Source organism: Archocentrus centrarchus, chromosome 1, assembly GCF_007364275.1.
Source record: "Archocentrus centrarchus isolate MPI-CPG fArcCen1 chromosome 1, fArcCen1, whole genome shotgun sequence".
Classification (NCBI taxonomy): domain Eukaryota; kingdom Metazoa; phylum Chordata; class Actinopteri; order Cichliformes; family Cichlidae; genus Archocentrus; species Archocentrus centrarchus.
The window spans coordinates 7320968-7342566 of NC_044346.1; the positions used below are offsets into that span (position 1 = coordinate 7320968).

Here is a 21599-nt window from a genome sequence, read left to right on the forward strand (position 1 = left end):
CACAGGTTGTAGATTTGTACTCACAGAAAAACAATCCTAATCTGCACAATTTCTCATTTACGAATGTTAGAATTGTGCACACACCTGTTTGACAGTTATCTGATTCCATAGACAATATTATGCTTTTTGTCTGTCATATGTACATATTCCAAGTAAGTTGTGACACTGTGTAAAATGGCAATAAAAACAAATGAATTTGCAAATCTTGTAAACTTATTTTATTCATGATAGAGCATAGTAAATATGTCGATTGTTTCAACTGGAAAAAAATGTACCATTTTAAGAAAAATCTCATTTTGAATTTGTCGCTAGCTAAATGTCTTAAAGTTGGGACAGGGCCGTGTTTACCACTGTGAAGCATCCCCTCTTCCTTTCACTGCAGTCCATAAACGTCTGGGAACTGAGGAGAGCAGCTGCTGGACTTTTGGGAGAGAAATGTCCCATTTATGTCCGATAAAGAATTCTAGCTGCTCGACAGTCCTGTGCTCTATTTGTCATATTTTCTTTATTTCATGCTCCAAATGTTTTCAGCTGGTGAAAGCTGTGGACTGCAGGCAGGCCAGTTCAGCACCCAGACTCTTCTGCTATGAAGCCATGCTGTTCTAATGGCTGCAGTGTGTGGTGTAGCATCATCCTTCTGAATTACACAAGGCTTTCCTGGGAAAAAGATGTCCTGGGGATGAAAGCATGTGTCGCTCTAGATGTGAACACTGACAACAGGTCCAGAGGACCACAGAACCGTTTTCTATTTTTTTCCTTCAGTCCCCAGATAAGATGGCAGTGTTCCAGGATCCTGTTCACATGATGGCTTCTCTGCATCATTGAGCTTTAACCTGCATTTGTAGATGGCGCAACAAAATGCATTCACAATTATTTCCGGAAGTGTTCCTGAGCCCATGCAGTGATTTTGGTGATAGGATCTTGCCTGTTTTGGAGTGCTGCCCGAGGGCCCGCACAGGCATTCAGTACTGTGTTTTGACCTTGTCCCTTGCACACAGAGATTTCTCCAGATTGACACTTGATATTATTTACTGTATAAGATGAGCTATTCAAAGTCTTCACATGTTGAGGGACATTGTTCTGAAATTGTAGCACAGTTTTAGTGCAGATTGGTGAACCTCTGCTCATCTTCTGAGAAACTCTGCCTCTCTAAGGTGCTCTTTTTATACCCAATCATGTTACTGACCTGATGCCAGTTAATCTAATTAGCTGCAAAATGTTCCTCCAGCAGTTTTATTTTAGCACCACTTACATTTCCAGCCTTTTGGTGCCCAACTATTTTGACATGTTGCTGCAATCGAAGTCAAAATGGGCTAATATATTTCTTAAAAATGGTTCATTTTCTCAGTTCGAACATTTGATGTTTTCTGTGTTATGAATTTTTTTTTTTTAAAGTGTTTGTATGAGATTTGTAAATCATTGCATTCTGTTTTTATTTACATTTTATGCAACATCCCAACCATTTAGAATGATATATTTACATTTTTAAAATGTTGGGTACCCTGAGTGATCGACATGGCCGGAGTTTCAAGTAATGAGGTTGGTTTTGTTTTTTGTTTTAATTGTTTTTTAAACTGTTGGCTCTGTATGATGTCAGTGATCTCTGTAATATGGTTATATCAGACACACCTCTATGACTGTGAGCACTTGGCTCCACCCACCCACTTACGGTTCAGTTCCCTTTACGAAGGGCAGCCAATCAGAAGAAAGCTGGCTTAAAAGGCAAAAAGAAAAAAAAGATCATTTCTGATTCCAAGATCTACTAATATAATTCATAGAGCTGTAAATGACCACGATAGGCCCACTTTAATGTCAACGTGAATATACTGACCTTGTGTAAAAAAGAAAAAAAAAAAAATTGGAAAGTTACAAAGTTTCAGCAGTTCAGTTACTGTGGTGTAGAGACACAACACAACAACCAAAGGGCTGAACCTTGAGGCCTTCGGCTTCATCCATGAAGACATTTAGTGGTTAATGGTCAACGAGACATGCTTCAAGCGTGACAAGTACAAGAGCTGTACCATAATAACAAATTTGAATCCTCGGATGTAAAGCGAGGCCTGCTCTGTCGGCATGACAGGATACAGGAACGAAAGATCTATGACTCTCCGGCAGCTTGCGGGACATTGATAGATGGTGGGCATGGTGACTGTAGCACCAGCACACTGTGTTCACAGTGCATTGAATTAAACACATGATGTGCAGCCATGTGATAGGGAAGGAAGATCTTAGAGATTAGTGGGGCAAATAGAGGCATCCATAAAAGTCAAACCGAATTGTTACTTTTTGGTTTGTGCGGTTCTTCGTGTTGCCATGATGTCAGACCAAACAGTCAGAAGTTACTACTTTTTAAACTTGAAAGTTTAAAATTAAAATGTCCATCTTAATCTTGCGCTGTTGCAAATCATTTTTTCCATCTACACTGAATTTCAGGATACACACACACACACACACTGACTGCAGTTCTGAGTTCCTGTTTTACCTTACTTTCAGACAAAGGGAGAAGCTCTGCTTTGACATATTCCATCAGTGTCAGAGGTGCAAATATGCAAACTATAACCGCACGGCACTCTGAGGTACTGAGGCCTTCAATCTGCTGGCGAGAAGAGAGTCTTACCTAATAGCTGAAAATTATCCATCTATTAGACTTGAAATATCTTAACATGGTGTCACCATGTGCATCTGATAGAATTAAAAGTTATTACGTTTATCATCATCCGGCTTATTTTGCACAGCCCCCCCCCCCCCCCCCCCCCCCCCCCCCCTCCCCCTTGGAAGTCGGGATGTTATCTCTGCCTAAATTAACTTCACACTGTTATGAAGCCCTAATTGGTTTAATCAGAGAAGTGATTAGAACACACGAAGAAGCAATAAATGGAAGAAGAATTGTGTCGCATTAAACCCTCGAGTCACCAGTTCAAACTGTACCGCAGCAGAGCGTTTGGTATCAAAGCAAATGCAGGAGTGTTGCTAATTGCTCGTTTAAAGGCTCATTTTCAGGGAAATGTAAAACTTGAAGCAAGCTATGAGACTTCTAAATGAGCTCCACTCCGCTTGAAGCCTCTGTTTGTTCTTGTTGCTAAGGAAGTGGATCCACTTCTAAAGCTTTGGTCACATAGCAGTCAACAAATATCTGCTCAGTTTCCCTTTCACATCCACTGAAGCCCCAAAAATTCAGTAAGGACTGTAATTTATTTATTTATTCTTATCTTGTACACAGGATATTTATGTTTTACTGTTAATTTATATGTCTGACAAGTTCAGATACATAAACTCACCTTATAATGCAGTGAGGCTAATTTTAGTTTGAGCTCAAAATGTCATAGTGATTTTTTTTTTTTATGCTCTTGCATGCCCACAGGGGAGTTTCCTCAGTAGGATGCAGTTCCTCATTGTCCACAGCAAGACATATCTGCATGTAAGATTGGCAAAACTTTGTCCTTTGCATACTTTGCACAATTTAATGCAGACTTGTATGCACAAAATGAAAAAAATGGGACTTTATGGGACTTCTTGAGCTTCAGTAGAAGGCCTGCTAAGGTCAAAATTAAGTGTGACTTACTTTTGGAAGAATGCCTTTTTTCAGCATCCATGAAGGGACAGAGGTACAACCAGCATTACAGTTCATGGCGTATCTGTGAAGGCCTTTTTTATTAATGAACTATATTTATATATATAGTTGTATTCAAAATAATAGCAGTGCATTCAAAAACATGAATAAAGCTCAGAATCCTTATAGTAGTTTTTATTTACAGGCATTGGGGACACTGCACATTATATTCTAAATCCAAACATGTAGAAAAATGTATAGATTTTCCAATTACTTTACAGGAAATTAAGAAAAATGAATGTTGGGCTGTTAAAAAAAATAGCAGTGTCTGCATTTTTCTTTATAAACTCAAATATTCACTTTATGAACTGAAAAATCTTTAGGATTTCGCATTCCTGTGAATCACTAAACTAATATTTAGCACCATAATCACTATTTTTGAGAACTGCTTCACAGCTGTGTTGCATGGAGTCGACCAACTTCTGGCACCTGTGAACAACTATTCCAGCCCAGGATGATTTGACAACTTTCCACAGTTCCTCTGCATTTCTTGGTTTTGCATCAGAAACAGCATTTTTGATGTCACCCCACAAGTTTTCTATCAGATTAAGGTCCGGGGATTGGGCTGACCACTCCATAATTTTAATTTTGTTGGTCTGGAACCAAGATGCTGCTCGCTTACTGGTGCGTTTGGGGTCTTTGTCTTGTTGAAACACCCATTTCAAGGTCATTTCCTCTTTAGCATAAGGCAACATGACCTCTTCAAGGATTTTGATATATGCAAACTGATTCATGATCCCTGGTATGCGATAAATAGGCCAGACACCATAGTAAGAGAAACATCCCTATACTGCTTGAACCACCATGCTTCACTGGTTACTGTGGCTTGAATTCAGTATTCAGGGGTCGTCTGAGAAACTGTCTGGGGCCCTTGGACCAAAAAGAACAATCTTACTTTCATCAGTCCACAAAATGTTTCTACATTTCTCTACAGGCCAGTCGATGTGTTCTTTGGCAAATTGCCACCTCTTCAGCACATGCCTTTTTTTAAACAGTGGGACTTTATGGGGGCTTCTTGCCAACAGATTAGCTTCACACAGGCGTCTTCTAATTGTCACAGAACTCACAGGTAACATCAGACTGTCTCTGATCACCCTGGAGCTGATCATTGGCTGGGTCTTTGCCATCCTGGGTATTCTTCAATCCATTTGAATGGTAGTCTTCAATCAACATGTTAATCGAAGAACGCTGTTCTTTTGAACAATGTCTGGAACGGCCCATTTTTCTCAGGTTTTTTAGTGAGAAATGCACGTACAACATGTGTTGGCTTCATCCTTAAATAAGGGCCACCTGATTGACGCCTGTTTTTTCACAGACTGAATGACCTCACTGATTGGACTCTACACTGCTATTTTTTTTAACATGCCACTTTCAGTTAATTATTCAATTACACAGACTCAGGAGCATGCATGTCATGAATGTCGGGTCTGTTGGTTTTCTATGATTCTGCTACACCTACTGGTAAATTATTTGCCATGTAGTAATATGATTTCTACCAAAAATATTGATTGATCTGGTTATTCATGTTGGACTGCTATTATTTTGAACACAACTGTGTATATATATAAAAATTTTAGTAGCACGCTGCCATCCGGGCTGCAGATGGTTTTACTCGATTTATATAGAAGGTTAAAAAAGACCCACTTAATGAATTCAACTCTGACTGAGAGTCCAATGTCAAATTCCTGTAACCTTATGGTCAACACACACACACACATCCTTATAGATTAGAAAACATACTTTCTTGAGTCGCTGGTTAAAACTATGAATCCTAAACATGGACGTACATTAATTAGAAACATTGATTGCCTTGGAGCCAATCTTTAAAACTCTAACTTTGTCTTCCAGATGGTTCTTACGTTCGCTGTACTCGCACATTTTAATTTGTTAATGCTAATAAAGTTATTGATTTTCTTCCCTGGAGCAGCGGGGGAGTGCATACTGATATCTTTGGTGAAAAAAAACGTGCATACTTTTTCTGAATTATTTCCATCTCCTTGGCACTTATTTTTCTCCCATCTTCAATCACCATCAGCTGAGAGGGTCTATGGTGTTCTCTGGGCTGGCAGACAGTCCCGGTATCCCGTATGCACAAAAATCCAAAGTACAACACATTTCAGTGGCCTTGTGACCAGGATCTCATTAACTCCTTCTTGTGGACTCCAGACACTTTACTAATTTGATCACATTATTTACTATGCATGAACATGACCGCCTGTGTTGCTTTGATGGATGATTGCATGGATGAGCCAGATGTAAGCAGTGTGGCCTCGGAGGATGATGACTGTTCATTTCTGGAGTAATTCATCTACAGTTTTCAGCTAAGCATTCAGATCCCTCAGATTCCCCATAAAATCAGCAGAGGTCAAAGGTAGGTTACATTTTACCCTGTTTTTAATGTCACAAAGTGTGACCCTAGGTTCAATGATTCATTCTTGTCTGAGAGAGGATTCTAGCTGCTCAACAGTCCTGTTTTTTTTTTTTTTTTAATATTTTTCATTTCATGATGGGCCAGTTCAACACCTATGCTGTAGTGTGTGGTTTAGCATTGTTTTGCTGAAATATGCAAGGCTTTCCCTGAAAAAGCTGTCCTCTGGGCTGGAGAACATGTTGCTTTTAAACCTGTTTATATTGATGGTGCCTTTCCAGATATGCAAGCTGCCAATTCTGTAGACATTAATGCACCCCTGTCAGAGATGGGGGTGCATTAATGAGCTGAGCACGGATAACAAGCCGATGGCCCTCTCCTCTTTAGCCTGGAGGAATCTGTATTATTTCTCCAAATATGTGACAACAATAGACTCACACCTTACAAAACAACACAAAGAATGTTCCAGTGAAGATAAGATAACTGGAACAGTACAGGATCATTGCTACTGTTCATGGGTTAAAGTTGATTTAACTGCAGATTACAATAAAATCAGGCTACGCCATCAGCTCATGTGCGTCAGTGTTTTAACCATCCCCTCTGTGTGTTTCCTTGTTAGGGTTGCTGTGCCTTTAAAACCTTTTTTTTTTTTTTCAGACATGATTTAGCTTTAAAGCATAATTTCTCTTCTCTTGACTTGCCGAAGCCTCTTCAGCTGCTTCTCATGCTTTCATTTTCCTGTTACTATCAAAAAGTCCATCGGATGGCAATCTGGAGCTAGTTTCCCAAATATGAAAACGGTCTCTTCGAGTATCTTCAACTACATACTCAATTTCCTTTTAGCAGCAGCCGTTCTGTTATGTGAAGCTTCCGGGCTCAGTCATCATGACAGCCAATAATATTGTGCAAGAGAAAAAAAAAAATATTTTTGACCCTGTTCTTTCTGTAGATTCAGCATGAAAAAATAAATAAATAACCAAAGAAGACTAGTAACTATTATCACAACTCATCATACTGTGTCCTCATTCCCTGGGATGGTGTTAAACAGTCACCAATGACATGAAAGCTCTACCACCATATGGGTGTGTTTAGAGCATAAACAAAGCCAATGAAGTGTAATAGCTGCTGTACTTTGTGACTAAGGGGGACTGCAGAATGCCGTGTTTGTTCAGCCCACACTCACCTGATACTTCTCACCTTTAATGGAAGTGCTCATTACCTACCTGGAAAAAAAAAAAGGCACAATAGACAGGACACAGTCTACCTGGTGCTTGACCGCTAACTGTGGCTGCAAGACGCAGAAGAATACTGGGAAAGGTAAACATATACAGCTTTAATATTTAAAACCACCAACTGAAATATCTCTGTAGGATAGTGGAGAGCTGTTTGCGTGTCTGTGCATGTGTGTCTGTGCATGTGTGTCTGTGCGTATAAACAGATGCTGGCGTGACAGCATGCCTGCCACTGTTTCAGTGGTGTGAAAAAGTCCCGTGATCTTTGTTCTGTCAAGTGTTTTGAAATTCCTGCTGTGAGCGTAATGAAGTCTGACACTCGGTGTCTGAGCGTAAACACCAGAGCAAGCCCTACTCTTTTGTTCCTTACCTGCAGCTCGTGCTGATGAACATAAAGTGGGAAAATGTCATTAGAAGTATATATTGAAATGTGTCCTTAGTTTCTTTCCCTCATAATGAAACATTCCCAAAGAAAACAGGTGGTCAGCCATTTTAGAGATGGCAAAAACAGGAAATAAATCAAATGAGCAGTAATCTCTCACCTTTAAACCACTGCAAATCCACCTACACATGTCTGCTTTTCAAGTCCAAGCTAACCACACCCTAGCTCCAGGAAAGAGCAAATAAGCGCTGATTTCTTCCTTTGTGTAATAAAGCCTTGGACGGGAATGACTCAACACATCTTGTCCTTATATTCTGTTTACATACTACAGCCATTACATTTCATAAAACTAAAGCCTGGATAATGTGCACTTGTGTGTCTGTTTAAACTTGCCTTATGCACAGTCTGATGGGCAACCTCCACATCCAGATTTCTGTCACTGAGGAAAGCTCAGAGGCTGCAGATGTGAAACCTGAAGGCAACAGATTTGTTTGAGTTAGTAAGGGCTTGGATCAAAGTCCCTTATATCGCAGGACTCTTTTGCTGAATATTTTATTGTGTGTGTGTGTGTGTGTGTCTGTGTGTGTGTGTGTGTGTGTGTGTGTGTGTGTGTGTGTATGTGTGTACACATTCTTGGAAACATCTTGAAATGGTTTATTCTAAGGCTGCGTTCACACTGCAGTGTGAAGTGACCCAATTCCGATTTTTTGTGAAATCTGATTTTTTTTTTTTTTTTGCATGGTTGTTCACATTTCCAAATATATGCGACTTGGATGTGATCTGTGTGTGACCAGCAAACGAACCTGAAAGTGTCCCGCATGCGCAGTAGAGGACGCGATAACGTCACACTTAGCGAGCGCGCTCAATGTTTGCGGAAGTCACACGTTTTCTTCCCCGCGTCCGCGTAACGGGACGCAGAATAGTGACGTTTGTCGAGTATCAGTGACGTGCAGGTCGGATAAATGCGACCTGGCCGTACATACACAGGTCGCATTTGAAAAGATCGGATATGTGTTGTTCAGACTGGCATGAAAAAAATCGGATACAGGTCGCATGAGGGCAAAAAAAAAAAATCGGATTTGGGTCACTTCAGGCTGCAGTGTGAACATAGCCTAGTTTTCGCACAGTCATACTCATCCTTTACACCTCATACACTCACAGACACCAACACATGCACCCAACATGTCACCTTTAACACTAATGAGTGTTGGTGGGTGGTTCGGCTGCTGTGCTGGCTGTCCCCTGGGGTTTCTGCTGGCTCTAGGGTCGGTTGATGTGGATGGGTGTGTGTATTTGTGCATTTATCTTTGTGTGTGTGTTTGTGTGCAGAGCCGGCCCAAGCCTTGAAGGGGCCCTAAGCAAAATTTGATTTCATTGTCCCCTAAGCCTAACTGTTATTAATGCCAAAAGGTTGAAGTTGAATATAAATTTTTTGGGATGCATCGCTGTTTCAGTCACAGCCCATTGAAAAACAATGTATTTCAGTATGATATACATTGTAAAACTATGTCCACGACACTGAGGACCCCGTCCTCAGGATGGTGGGATCAGTATCAGTGCATGTCCAGTCTACAGGCTATAATCCAATCTACAGGATTTTTAGGACATATGTGATTTGAGGTGTTTGACCTGCTCTTGGACATGTTGGACTGTTTTCATCCAAAAGATGTTTAGTTTTGCATAACTGCATAAATGCACCTAAATACAGACTAGTAAAAAAGCCATTTGTAATTCTATAAATAATTATTCGGTGTACAGAATTGCTGAGCATCAGTGGAATAATATCAAACACAAGTTGTCAGCAATTGGGGCCCAGTGCTACAAGAAGTGTGGGGAAATATGTTATTATGCTGCTATACCACAAAATGGCATGGTGGAAGTACCCCAAGAGCACAAATGAGGCACAAAAGTGAGGTCTACTAGTCTATATATGCAACATGACCACAGTGTGAAAACAACAAAATGCTGTCACCACAGGAACAGTGAGTAAACCAGTGAACCAGGAAACACACTAGCTAAGTGAGACGATGTGACAAAGAGGAGGACACAGACGATACACACACGAGGGAGATAGAACACATCAGGGAGCACAACTGAACAAGACAACGGGAGTAAAACTGAATATGATACAAAGTAAAACAGGAAGTAGACATGGAAACAAATGCTGACTTGAGGACACAGGGAAGCAGACACACTGAGGGACTACAACACCTACACTAGAGCAACATGATCATAACTAGACACAAGAGGAGGACTTAAATATAGCAGAGACCAGGACTAAAATTCACTAAACAGCAGAACAAACCAGAAACAATGAAACACCAAACAGAGCTGAGAACACAGGAAGCTTGAGAACTGAAATAGGATTCAATAGAAAGTGAAACCAAGAAACTAAACCAAAAAGCCTGAGGATAGAAACAATGAAACCAAGCGAGAATTACCAGAAAAAGACAAAAATTCAAAACTGAAAAAACACAATAAACTAGGAATCAAACAGTAACACTAACAATGGAAAAATGAAAATTCTAAAACCAAAAATGCTGTGTCATAAACCCACAACCATGACAGTAAGATCCAAGCAAAACTATATTAACTAGAAACACACTGAGGACGGTGACACAGGCTGGCAGGTTGTGTTTGACAGAGACACAGTGACATGATAAATATCATACATACCAGCTAGTGATAACCAACTACATGTGGAGCTGCTTACAAACTAAACTTGTAATTACTCATGGAAACATACCTTGGTCCTTTTTCTTCCTCTAATCTTCTCCTTTCCCTCCTCTCTGCCTCACATTTTTGTTTTGTAGCTTCATCCAAAAATGACCGAAACTGACGGAGCATCAGGTCACCTGGAGCACTGCTGATGCCCAAACTACCTGAACTCACGCTGACACACGCAGTCAGTCAGCACCACATTAAATTAGTGTTGTTACAATTGTACAAATATGAGGAGGTGGAGTCGTTTCTTCTTTCTTTTAGGACACTGGCATGTTAAAAAAGAACAAAGTTTCATCTCAAATGTAGGTGAGCTTGGGGGCCCCATGCAGCCGTATATGTCGCCTATGCCTCGGGCCGGCTCTGTGTGTGTGTGTGTGTGTGTGTGTGTGTGAGAGAGAGAGAGAGAGTGGCCTGTGTGTGTATAAGTATGTGCATGTACGTGGCCAGTATGTGTCCGTATATCTGTGCATGGCTGGGCCTCGACCCCTGTTGGGCAGAGCTGTGGAGGGTGGGCCCTACCGCTCTGCTCTGTGAGACAGACCTCTGCTGTCAGCCACAAAAATGTGTCCCACTCAAACTGCTGACAGGCTGATATCAGTATTTAAAATGCAGAAACAGTGTAGGTCTCTAAACCTCCCTGCTGCTGAGTGCTCTGAGGGAGCACAAACTGAGGCTTTGAGGTTGAAGATCTCAGGCTGTTATGAGGGTTGTTACACTCTAGGAGGCTTTATCTCAAGCTGTAATGACTGTATCACTAATAGGCTGAGATGTTGCCAACTTCACAGACTTACTGATGCAGACACCTGTTTAAAAGCAATGGATCATAGACTGTAAAAAAATCTGAACTGTATCAGAGATGCCAAATAACGAGCATCTAGACTTCTTGAGCTCCCCCCAGGCCTGAGTCTCTAAAATCAGTATAGTCAGAAGAAGTTGTGGTGATTTGTGCTGGTAGATGTACAAAGTATGAAATAATTCCCGCTATCTACTCTGCAGTTTTAGATCTCTTTAGATGTATTCAACTCCAATTCATAAAACTCTGTTTATCCACAGGCAGCTTCTGATGCTTGACTGTATTGGTTGATTTTAAAATGTATAGATGTTTGATACGTTGAAAGTATTGTGTTATATTATTTTCACACAGTTTTGATCACTTTAAGCTGCAGATCTACTTGGAAGAGACCATGATCTGGGGTACAGAGACTGACAAACTTGTACCATGTAGGCTTATAATATGCACAGCTTGTATTCAAATCCAATGAAAATCGGTTTCCTTGTTCATGTGAGCCTTAAAAAGAACCAGCAGCAGTTTGATTTCTTTTTACACAGGAAGTTATCAGCTGTGTTGGTGGTTTCATTGCATGTCTTCAAACTAACCCCGAGTGAAGCTCAGTAATCTGCAAAAGACGAACATTTTCACTTCTGAAGATACGCCATGTTCTGGTAAATGCAGTTTATTCTTCCAGTTTATCACCCCTGGAGGAAGAACAGGATACTGTTTTTGGTATGTTTGTCCATTTATTAGTTAATAATTGCAGCAAAACTACCAGTCCAATTCATACTTTGCCCGAAAGGTGGCCAGTAACTGCTAGATCACACGATTAAATCTTTGGCCCTCTGGAGTCGAGTTATAGTTTTAAACTGTATAGATAGTGTGTAATGTAATGTGTTTAGTGTGTTGTGTATTCATCCAGATTCCAGATTTACAGGCTACTTGAATTTAACATGGGAAACTCCATTCAACTGATATTTTCAGCCATTTCCCAGCTGAAAAAAAGACACATCCTCCTCGTTTGTTACAGTAAGAAGCATATCGCTGTTGTCCATAGACATGTAACAGCTGATCGGGTATGATCCAGATATGCAACTTTTGACTCGCCATCAATCTATCATCAACCTATGTGTTATCTCGGTGATTCAGTGTTTGGAGAGTGACACATTAATAATATGAACAATGCTCAGACCAGCTTAAACGTTTTGCCAGGGGTGGGATTTGTTGTGTCTCGCACCACTATTTGTTCAAGCATGAATAGCTTTGAATACCATGAATAGTCCTCCAACCATTGCCACAGGTGGGTGGGGTGGAGAGCACAGTAAGTTGGTGGACATATTAGAGAGATAAAGTACTTATTACAGCTAGTTATGAACTTTTGCTACTTTAAACTCTTACTCTCTGTGCTCTCACTGTGCTGCATGCATGCAGGAATTTTAGTGTTTCATTACTGCCATCAAACCTTTATGTGTGTTTGTGATGAGAGGATGGCTCACTTTGGGCCAGATCAGTTTGCATATTCTTTTAGCTTTTTAGTTTTAGTTTCATACCTCATTTATTTGTTTCTTTCTTTTTTGGCATTTAATGACTTAGTGTCGGACATGGGAAGAGAGGGAGAGGCTCGTGCAACGCCGGTGCTTCCTTGTTTGATTTCAGCTAGATACCTGAGTCATGATGTTGGTAAAGCACAAACCGTGGAGACCTCAGGTGATGAGGCTTAGATACAGTCTCACATTTAATGTGTTTTTATGAGGTTGTGCATATTTTATGACATTTACGTGGAGCACGGAGAAACCTGCTTAGCCCGTGTTGGTCTGTCTGGCTGCACTCTTGGCTCATTTCTTGATGCAGAATAATAACTGAGGATGAACCTACTGTAGTTTCTGCCTAGACTCTGTTGCGTGGCACTGAATAATCAGAAAACCAGATCAGCTTGGCAGTAGGGTTTTGTGATATACTGGCATGGAAGATAATCTTAGTATTAAAACAAAAAAAACAACAACAATTAAAGAGTGTTAAAAAGACGTGTTTGCTCGCACACACAAGCTCTCTGCCCCCTGCAGGTTATTTTATTCCACTGAGAGCAGACGCTAGACCTCGATTTGTTGATCTTCATCCAGCTGCAGTCACGGTCACAGACACTCGCTCCACCTACCTGTGAAAAAAGTGACAAAAAACACAATCGAAAAAATTACATTAAATCTGACCTGAAGCATTTTTAGAGGGGATTTTGGAATTTTTTGTGAACCTATTTGTTTTTTCCTTATTTACAGCATCTGTAAATTGACTTCAAATAGTGAAGTCAACATATGTACAAGCTGTCGGGTTGTCATGCAGGACACTGCAGGCAGAATACTAAAGCAAAAATGAGCCTTTATTGTGGCTGATAGATATACCCAAACAAAATACACACACACACACACACACGCACGGCTGATTAGTGATAAGACACAGGAAAGGAACGAGACACAGGTGCATGCAATCAACAAACTGAAACACTTGGCAGGTTACTACTACTACTACTAAAAATAATGATAAAACTCCTCACCAGAATAAAAATGAATTAAACCCAGGCTCTAAAGGCTCAAAGAAAAATATTTCTAAAAGCTGAAAGATGTGCTTCTAAGTGCTCTGCTTCAGTTTTTTCTGCTCTCGGATGTGTGATACATCAAAGTCTCTAAGGCCATATTTTTGGTAAAAGTAGCTTTTTCTATGCATTTTGAGCTTTTGAAAAACTCTCCGAGTGAAGATTTTCAGAAACTGTTCATGTGGAGACAAAGAAAATCTAAATTGTGTCTTGTGGTGAGAAAGGTGTGAACCTGTATCTCTGCGCTTTTACATCAGACGGGACACTTTTTGCTTGTTATTGTTCCTCCTAGGCTTCTGATTGGCCAGTGTCTCTATAGGTTAGAGTTCTTGATGGCAGTGCTTGTCTGGATGGATGAAAGCAGGACATCCCAGTTTTAAACTTTACTGATGTATATGTGGACTTAACCTAACATGGTAATCTCAGATATACAGCTCTGACTGTGAGCATGGAAGCTCCACCCACCTTCTCTGAGGGGCAACCAATCAAAGGAAGGTTGCCTTTGAACCTTGTTTCAGACAGTGGGTGAACTGACAGGTGGCACCAAGGTCCAATATAATATAATAATATAATTCTTTTGAACTTCTAATCACACAAAGCTACTCTAGTGGACTGCAAGAATGTAAATATGAAGCCAGGAAGGAACATAACAGATCCCCTTTAAAATTTTTCTAGTCATCACAATAATATGGATCCTCTAAAACCTTGATCAAACTTGGGAGAGAGCCATACTTTGTATGCAAATGTATTGTAGGGGCTCAGAAACAATGCATATTTAGTCCTGGTATACCCAGAATTTACACTTAACCGGCTGTTGGCTTAATAATGTGTAAAAACATAAGAATTGTGTGTCCATCTGATTGAAGGGCAGCACGCCTTTAGTCATCTGTCAGCGCCAACCTGCTATTTCTCTGGCGCCGCCTTCAGGTCATGCTTCACATTCTTTGAGCAGCAGTGGTAAATGTCTACAAATAGCACTGCTGTCTGTCTCCTCATGTATCCGTGCTACAGTTTGTGTGGTATGCAGTGAGCCTTGCAGCCTCACGGGGTCCCTGGTATATATTCGCAGACTCTGCAGGAAAAAAGAAGAAAAAAAAGTGGATTTTTACCTAAATGCAGGCAGCTCTTACAGGCCGAATAAATATCACGGTGAGTTCACAGTAATAACGGTCTTATATGTATGAGGTCAACTACAGTCGCCCGTCTATCATATTTCAATTCTTTTATCTCATGACGGGCGCCCCCCGGTCCCGCTGATAAGCAGCATATAACGGGGAGGAGCTCTCTTCTCGCGGGCTCCTCCTTCCTCTCCCTTAGACCCCCCCCCCCCCCCTAAAAAAAAAAAAAAACACACACACACTCATCTCCGCCTCCTCCTGCTCCTTGCAGTCCGATCGAGAGGGACGATGATGGAAAAAGACGTAAAAGAGGAGTGAGTAGTGGGGGTTCTTATTATCTTCGGAGCGGAAAAGGCGTCACAGCGGGTGCAGAGCGCAGCGCGGAGGACGGAAGAGAGGGAGACGCATCACGGCGAGAGATAGAAAAGACGGAGGGAGGAGGCGACAGCGGCTCGTAAACACGACAGAAAACGGCGAATAGGACGGCAGACAGCAACGATCACCCCCCTCAACTGCCACCCCCGTGTGCCTCCACATCTCTCCATCTCCAGCCTTTTTTTTTTTTTTTCGCACCGTTTAGCTCGTTGCTTTGTAGCTCGGTGATTTCAGTTATCTGTGGGCAAACCACTGCTCTTGCCTTTCGGAGAAGGAGCATCAGGGGCAAGAGAAGAGGCTGAGCCATCACCGCGACCGATAGGATCCCCGGTCGGGTCCCGCTTGGGACGATTATCCGCGCATCCGATAAAAACTGGAGGTGGGAGAAACGAGGCGAGATGACTGTACAGTAACCCACCTTAAGGAGAGAGAGAGAGACCCCGGCCCCCGGTTATCACCGAGTCTCCAGCATCACCAATGCGATGGCATAGCGGCTTCTGCAGCAAAACGAACAGGCTCGACTCAGATCAGCAGGGCTCTCATCCACCATGACCCTCTGAAAGACATCCGACACAGGCACAGATGGGTAAGGGGAGATGCTCTGCTCCTTTTTGCTTTCTTCCTTTTTTTTTTTTTTGCTGATTCCCGGATATAAAGGTTGGGCGGGGAATGTGCAGGAGAGCAGGGCGGCTTGTGACGTGAAGACCCCTGGCATTGCACTTAGCCCAGGGTATAAGACTGCAGTGTAAGAGGGTGGATGTGCGTGTGCGAGGTCGAGGAAGTTGCTTCTCATAAAACAGAAGAAGAAATGGGTGGGTTTGGAAAAGATGGACATTTGTTACTGGATTTATTGGAAATTTAGGAGTGCGGTTTGTACCATATAATGTGGCACAAGCCACACTCCCTTTGTCCTGTGTATGTGAGACTTCATTTTCAAGGACCACGATAGATCACTCAGCTGGCCTTGTGGGCCAGTGGGTCAGGGTATGCCGGTTGCTTTCGTCTGCAAAATGTCACAGAAAGAGGCGCAAAATAATGTGAAGAGATGCAAATCAGCCACAAAGAAACAAAGATATGAGACACTAAAGTCTGCTGACCAGGAGAATTGTATTCATATTTCAATGGTGCACTGAAGCTGCCAGCTTTTAGTGTTTTACTCTCAGTTTGGTTATCCATTCATGAGGTACCTTAAGAGCTGTTAATACTACTGTTTCCATGTTCAGTTACATTTTTAACTAAATTATTCATATAGCGCCAGTTCACAGCACAAGTTCACAAGGTACTTTATAGCGTGAGGGAAAGATCCTGTAATATTAGAGACAGAACCCCAACAATCAGATGATCCCCAATGAAAATGCACCTGGTAACAGTGGGGAGGAAGAACTCCTCTTACCAGAAGGAGATCTCAGGCAGAACCAGGCTCGGGATGGAGCAGCCATCTGCAGAGACCAGTTGGGGGGCGGGGGTAAGAGGGGAAAGTCCATGCAACACGTGACCTCACCAGGTCTGAATCACCCTGCTCCAAGCAGTTGTCTGTTTGCAGCCACTGAGGCCTTCATTGACTAAAAATGTTTTCATGCCTAGTCAAACTGAAACCAAAACCAGACATCACTGTCTGCTGAATTCCTTTCTAATTTCCCACAGGAGTGAGTCTCCAGCTCCAGCTGTTGCTTTTGGGATATTGATCCAAGGCTGCAGTGGGGTGCAAGTATATGAAGGGTTGAGTAAGCTGATCCGTGATGGGCAAGTTTTGTGTAAACTTGATCAAAACGCACAAAGGTTTTGACAATTAAGAAATTCCCTGTGGAAAGAAAACACAAACCTCTTCCCCTTTCACTTCGTCACGTTACCCTTGAGCTTAGCAATTAATCAGCGGTAACTCCATTAGAGCTGCTCTGTGGTGTAACAGTGGCAGACTGTACTACCTGGCAGAGCCCAGGTGTGAATGTGCAACGCGGAGCATCATTGATGAGCGTGCTCAGTCCGTTCCCCAAGGATAAACTTGGTTTTTTTTGTCTGTTGGGTAGGGGTAATCATCTGAGAACTTTGGGGTGCTAAAAACAGGACAGCGTGCAGGTGTAGTGGAATCAACAATGAGATTGTGGCTTAATTGTTTGACTTGTTTGGGCATCAGATTGGTATCAGATCAGTACCCTGGCAGGGTATAAAGAGAACAGACAGGGAATGAATCTGAGCTTGAGGGAGCAGGAAGTACTTCACTGTGTTTGCAGCAGCATAAGCTGAATGAAACAGAGGTATTGCTACTGCTGCTGTGGTAGTTATCTCACTGCGGCTTCAAATGGTCCACGATGGCCTAACAAACATCCCGGAGCCCCACGTTTCAAACAGCAGCATCAACAAAGACCATCTCTCATGGGAATGCCGGCCTTTTAACTTCACAGTTGATGCTGATGCTAAGAGACAGGGCAGCGGGCTTGTGCAAGAGTCTAAGAGGTGTGTGAGTGTGTGTGTGGTAATGGTGGTGGTGTTTTCAGGAGAAGGAGGAGCAGCAGAAACTGAAAAGGTTTCAAGGGTTTGAATCATGTTCCACAGCTCAGACCTGAGATGTAGCCACTGTGGTCAGAATGAAGAGATTCACTGAGGATGATGGCGAGTGAACAGATGCATAAGATGACTACAGAAAATGAGAAAGAATAGGACTCAGTAGGCCGGGGGGGGGTGTATTATCCAGTCATCTGCCCTTAAAACTGCCTGGACTCAGCAGATCCACCTGAGCCCCACAGCTGAAGCTCATGCCATTTGCCAGATTTGATTAAGAACACTCAAGAGATTTCTCCCTCTGTCTCTCACAGTCACAATTTCACTTCCAGTTTATTTTATTGACATGGCATGCAACTGCGGATAAGGGAGTCGAAAACAGGAAGTTTTTTGTTTTGTGACTGTTAAGGAAAATCCTAATCTAGTATAGGTTCCATCCATCCATTAATTTACTTACGCTTATCCAGTTCAGGGGGCTATCCCAGCCTCCATAGGGCGAGAGGCGCTGTATACCGTCGACAGGTCGTAGGGCTAATGCAGAGAGACAGACAACCATTCACACCTATGGGCAATTTGGAATCACCGGTTAACCTAACCCCACTACCTGCATGTCTTTGGACTGTGGGAGGAAGCCGGAGTACCCGGAGAAAACCCATGCAGACACTGGGAAAACATACAAACTCCACACTGGAAGGTCCCAGCCAGATGATGGATTCAAACCCAGGACCTGCTTGCTGTGAGGCAACAGTGGTAACAACTGCACCACCCAGAATACATTCCTGCAGTTGTTATTAAAACAGTCAACTTCAATTTAAAATTCCAAGTTTCTGTGTTTACCCTTCAGATACCAGAGTCCCTCCTTATCCAGCTCTTGACGAGAAAGCAAATAAGTGTCACTGTCGTTTAAGGCGGTGAAACGCAGGCTGACAGACGATATGTCCTCCGTGTGTTTCTCCCAATGGCAGCAGATCACAAACTTAGCTGCTGCTCCTGTGGCGTTCCCGTCTTTCTCCACTAAGAGAAGAGGATGGTTTTCATCATTCGACCGGTTTCTGTGTTACATATGGAATACTGAAGCTTTTTCAAAATATATTTAGGTTACGCCATTTCTTTGCATGCCATACCACCATCTACCCACCCTCCTGGTTGTTTAATCGACATGCAGCCTTTCCCACTCATCCATCCTTTCCTCCTCTCACACAGCTTTTTCATTATGGTGTGCCCTCTTTTTTCCCTGCCTGCGACTCAGGTTGCAAGGCCGAAACAAATGGCTTTGCTGGCACACACAGAGGCTGTCAGTTAATATTGCCAGAGGTGATCTGGGTTTATGCGCTCAGATCAGCAGCTTTTTTCCTACTTCACTATGTCCCGTTTTTCACCCCCCCCCCCCCCTTTTTTTTTTCTTCTTAGGAAATCAAGCACTAGCCTTGATTCACCCAACAGTCAAATTCCTTGTAATGAACATTGATTGCAAACTCACAAGCCGAATTCAGATCAGGAATGTTTGACGCTCTTAAATCTTAGAAGAAAATATGCCTCTCCATCTTTTCCCAAGTCGAATGCATTTTGCGAATAAAGTGAGAATGTCTGCAGGAAACGACCACAAACCAGGCTTGTTGTTAGAAGCAGATGGAGGCAGACATCTGATATCCCGCAGTGTGTGAACACTGCTGAAGGACGGCAAAAGGGCAGCAACGACAGTTTTGCACAGGCAAAGGAAAATCCCAGATCAGACCAATGAAGCTGTCTGACCACTGCTTAGTCAAATTGCCTTTCTGGCACTGGAGTACCACCCCGCCACAAGAAGCGTGTCTTCAGCCTTCTTTAAAATAATGGTTTCAGAATTAGCAAATGTTGCTGCAGTGCTTGGCAGTGGATGTGCCTGGCAGGTGTGATCATCTTAGGCAATCAGTCACTCACAAGGCAAACTAGCAGAGCTTTGATTAGCAGTTAGTATGGAGCCAGACTAGCTGCCTGAGGCCAGCTTTGCTCATGTACAGCAGGGTGATAACTCACCGCCACCATCTTCACCTCTCCTTCATTTTGATGCCAAACAACCGGCTGCAGGAGCAGCTGCTTCACTCTCTTGGGATACTTTCCTAATGTGCACTGGTGCTCGAAAAGTTCAACTTTTTTCTTAAGTCTTCAGCTTAAGCGGCACAAACAGAGTGACACATCCACAGTTCAGCTTTGCCATGCATGAGGTCACCCCAGTTAAAGTGGATTGAGGTAAGAGCTGTGACGCCTTAAAAATTTTTGTGTGAATCCCTCCTCAGGGGCTCTTTAAATTTGCATGTGTTGTGGTCAGTAGCTTTGTTTGGATGGTCGACCCGTCTGCAGCATGATGGGGGCTTTAAGCAGAGGTCGACATGTTGATGCTGTTTTAAAATTCATCTGAAAGAAGAAACTTTCCGCACGCTTACCTAAAATTGCAGTTTTTCACATGCTGGTACTGCAGGGTCGTCACAAAAACGGTGCATGCCCATCTTGGTCTGGTGTGCGACTTTTATACAAGGTGGGAATGTACTGCATTTTCAGCGATGTGGGACCGGATGTCGTTTTAAGAACCTAACCCGAGTACTTAATGTGTGTTGTGTAAAGTGCTTAAACGGCATCAGGCACCATTTATCTTTGAAAGCAAAGTGTTTTTTTTTTTTTTTTTAAGGGATCTTCTAGAAATGTGTGCATGTGCGATAAAGTGTGTATCTGAAGTAAAGAGTGGAAAGTGAGAAGTGAAGAAACTTGCACAAAAAGTGACTGTTGCATGTGACTGCGGGTTAATCCCTGCACTGTAATTTATGAAGCTGTAACGCCCTGACAGCAACTGAAACTAGGTATGCTTTTGGGATGCAAATTCAGCTCACACCACATTTTCTGTAGACTCCAAAAATTGCAAAATTGTGTCCTGGAGCAGCAGCTGTAGATGAACTCAAACGGCTCCTGGTTGCACTCGCTTGTTTAGTGGAAGGGAGCTGCTGAGCAGGTTTAAAATAGAGTAGCAGCAGAATAATCTTTAAGCAAATAGAAAGGATGGCTGGCTCCCACTTAAAGTAATTCTAGATTACCTCCGCAGTGAGAAATGCTGGATGGTGGAACTAGAGGTGAGGCTGAGGGAAGCTTGTATTATGCTGGAGGCCATATTGGTCCCAGCGGTTACTGTTACTTCCTGCCTGTGGTGGGATTTGGCTTTAAAATGCTCTTTATTCCAGTGGTTGTGAGTGGGAGAGAGAGGGATGTTTTCAGTGCTGAGACACAGAGGCAAAAAAAAAAAAAAACCCTGGTAAGCACTAAAGCAATTAGAAGACATTGTCTCCAGTGGAGATTAAAACATGCAGCAACATGGGGGGGGGCTTAAAAATCAGTTTCTGTGCATTTTGCACCTCGTTGCCTTGTTTTTTCCATTTATCTGGATTATACACAATATCTATATATATCTACAATATCTACACAATATCTGTAGCATCATTACCGCTATATCCTGTAATCTTTGCTGTGCAGGTGGGGTCGTCCCAGCTTCCAGGAAGTCCAGATAGCACCGAGCTAAACCCACCAACAGGTTACATACGGCTGAGCACAGCTTGCTGCTGCTGCTGCTGCTGGGGGAATTAAGCTGTGTTCCACCTCTGATCTGGCATCTGTACGCACACACACACACACACACACACACACATAGACTGGGCCTTCTGGCTGTGCTCCCACTGTTCCTGGAGAGAGAGAGAGAGTCTGACAAACACATACATCTCTTTCCTTGTTTGACATCTATTTCAAGCAGTGTGCATACAAACCCTGTCCTAGAAAATAAGCAGCGCTGTGTAAAATGTGAGTAAAAACGGAGAGCATCGATTTGGAAGCCCTTTCACGTGTTTATCTGATCTCATCGAATCTAAATCTGCTGCACATACCTGCATTGTGATCACCCCTCTGCCCACGCA

At 42.5% G+C, this 21599-nt stretch overlaps 1 protein-coding gene across 1 annotated transcript in view; it reads left to right on the forward strand.

Moving 5' to 3' along the window:
- The first annotated feature begins 15282 nt into the window (after positions 1–15282).
- Positions 15283–21599, forward strand: part of mgat3b (beta-1,4-mannosyl-glycoprotein 4-beta-N-acetylglucosaminyltransferase b) — a 48504-nt gene continuing 42187 nt past the window's right edge. The window contains exon 1 of the mRNA XM_030738884.1: positions 15283–15754. The gene's annotated coding sequence lies outside the window, so the exon portion shown is untranslated. The remainder of the gene's footprint in view (positions 15755–21599) is intronic.